The sequence below is a fragment of the Megascapheus bottae genome, chromosome 16, assembly GCF_031878675.1.
Source record: "Megascapheus bottae isolate mThoBot1 chromosome 16, mThoBot2.hap1, whole genome shotgun sequence".
NCBI classification, from domain to species: domain Eukaryota; kingdom Metazoa; phylum Chordata; class Mammalia; order Rodentia; family Geomyidae; genus Megascapheus; species Megascapheus bottae.
Window position 1 is genome coordinate 50,942,422 of NC_143524.1, and position 3,252 is coordinate 50,945,673.

A 3,252-nucleotide genomic window follows, 5' to 3' on the forward strand; every position below is an offset into this window, starting at 1 on the left:
TTCATAGACACTGGACTCGGCCCTAGTAATACTACACCTTCCTTTTGAATTTATCATAATTTAATTACACCAGACCTATTTGCTATTCAAACAACTTGGTCCACATGATAAGTATTCTCCTTTCAGAGTACTTGTGCCTCCAGGTATAGTGATTCTTGCCTAAAATCCCAAAGCTGGGAAGCTCAAGTAGGAAGACTAAATTTCATACCAGCTTAGACTATATAGCAAACTTAAGGATATCATGGATCACATAATGAGGTCTCAAGAAACAAAGGTGCAGGATAGAGCTCGTAGCAGAATGCTTACAAAGTATGCATGAAGCTTAACTTCAGAACAGGAAGAGGAAAAGGAAGGAGGAAGAGGAGCTAAAAGTACTAGAAGGCAATAGTGGCAGAGGTTAGGATCACATCTCTCTCTTTATAAAGCCATATACTAACCATCTGCTTTCTACCCAGTGACCCAGTTGCAGTACACCAAAAATAGAGTAAGATTCTGTTTAGCAACACAAAGAAAGGCCTGATTCCCCTCTTCTTTTTAGGTTGGGGATACCACCTGAACTTACATACACATAGATGAGTGTTCACAAGTTTTTGTATGACTCATCATATAAGGTACAATTCTGTTGGCTCTGAGATTTCATAGGCCAATATGTATGTAAAAATGATCAGGCTAGGGTGAAAGGCTACTGGTGAAACTAATTATCCTCTCTGAGAATATTAAGTAGAATAACACAACTATTCATCTTGCCACATATAAGGTAAAATCAGAGAACAGATCATGATTTATAACACTTCTCCATGCACCTGCTCCCATCATGGTCTGCCAACATCGCATCAGGGAAAAATGCAATGAGATTTCATCTCCAGTGTAAATCAACTCTGAAGTATCATACTAAATGTGTTAGATTTGATACCTAAAATTTTAATGATAGTAGATATAGTGAAAGACACAGTGCTTTCTATGTGACAAGAAGTTTATATATACAAAGTACAACAGATTTCTTAGGAACACCAGAAGGTCAGTAGTCTATATACTACCAAAAATAAGTGTGCAAAGTGATGAGAAATATATCTATTCTTACAAATTTAAATTGGTGCTTTCCATTAACTTTTCAAATAGAGCGTTTTCTTATTTATAGCTGATATTTTATCTGTACTTAAATAGCTGCATTTAAACTCTACTACACTTTGCAGTAAAAACTAGTTATGTTATAATTTGGAGAATGCCTACATCTTGAGATCAAGGTCTTTTTATTAAAGAGGGTTTACAGTTACATAATGTAAGGAGTTTATTTCTTGACACTATTTTTACCTCCTCCCTCATTTTCCTCCCACTTTCCCTTCCCCCAACCTCCTACCAAGTTGTAAAGTTCCTTTCCAACATATTGTCTTGTAAGTATCGCTGTTGCATTGGTTGACCTTGGTCCTTTGTCTCACCATTTTTTGTTCCCCATTCCCTCCAATTCAGATAAGTGTATATACAAAATACAGGGTACCAGAATCAAATATAGTGACAATGGGATAAACCAAAGGGAAAAAAATCAAAAGTAAAAAGAAATAAGCTCACACAGTACATTAAAAAAACAACAAAGGGAGTCAGGAGTCTGGCCTAGTGATAGAATGCTTGCCTAGCATGCACAAAAACCTGGGTTCGATTCCTCAGTACCTCATATATAGAAAAAAAGAAAAATAAAAAGCTGGAAGTGGTGCTGAGGCTCAAGTGGTAGAGCTTTAGCCTTGAGAAAGTCCAAGGATAGTGCTCAGGCCCTGAGTTCAAGCCCAGAACTGGCAAAAAAAAAAAACAAAGAAAAACTTCTTGCTTTCATATCTTGGAATTCATTTTGCTTGATATCATCTAACAAATCATCTAATAACAACAGATGCTGGTGGGAATATGGCCAAAAGCAAACACGACTACACTGTAGGTGGGGTGTAGACTTATTCAACCATTCTGGAAAGCAGTATGGAGATTCCTTAAAAGATTAAATGTAAAGCTCCCTGTGTGTGTATGTGGGGGGGGGTTACCTCTGGGCTCTTACCTAAATGACCACAAACAAGGCCATATTAAAGCTACCAGCACAATCATGTTTGTTGCAGTATTATTTACCATAGCTAAGATGTGAGAGCAACCTAGATGCCCCTCAGTAGATCAATGGATCAAGCAAATGTAGTATTTATACACAATGAATCACTATGCTTTTGTCAAAAAAAAATGGCATCACCCCATTTATAAGGAAATGGAAAGACTTGGAAAAAATCATATTAAGTGAAGTAAGCCAGACTCAAAGAAACACAGACTCCATTATTTCCCTCATTTGTAATAATTAGTATATTTCTAGGATAGCCCTAGAAAAGGATCATAATATCTCAATAGCCATATACATATGGCCATATAAGGTGGTGCTAAGAGATCAAGATTTTATAAATATGCTATTCTACTTTCTTTCCTATCTGTTACTTCCATACAAGTTTTGAGAAGTACATTTTGTAGGAAAGTAGGAGGCAATCTACATTAGAATGCAAAATTAGTCTACCTTTATAGGAAATTGGACCTTGCAGATTTCAGTAAGTACCTAGCTAAGCTGAGGAACATAGTTTAGAAAAGTGTGGTAGTGTCTAAGTTAAATGGACAAAGGAAAAACAAAACAAAGTGGAAAAAATAATATTTCTTAGTAAATATAAATCTAAGCAAATATTTTTTTCAAACCCCACTTAATCTTTATTACAGCCCTCTAAGTTGTGTATGACAGATCCCATTTTACAAATTATTGTCTCAATCTTCTGGACAAGTATATGAGATCACACAGCAGGGAATGAAGGCATAATAATGAAATTTGGGTCTGTGTAATTCCAAGTCTTTAGAAATGCAGAGATTCCACAAGAGAGAAGATAATGCTTTATAGGGAGAAAAGTGGAGTAAATAGCAGACAATCTACATGAGAAATCACAAACTGATAATATCTAATAAAGCAAGATTGAATATAACAGGGATCAAATACTAGTTCCTTAATCAGGGTTCAGAATCCTGTCACTTAATTTGCAAAGCCACTGTGGGAAAATGACCAACATGAAACATGAAAAGAGTATTTCTACTTATCTGCATTTTTATTGCCAGTTTTGGGACTTGGACTCAGAGCTTGGGCACTGTCCCTGAGCTTCTTTTGCTCAAGGTTAGCACTCTACCACTTGAGCCACAGCCCCACTTTCAGCTTTGTCTGTGGAGTACTGATGAATTGAACCCAGGATTTCACGT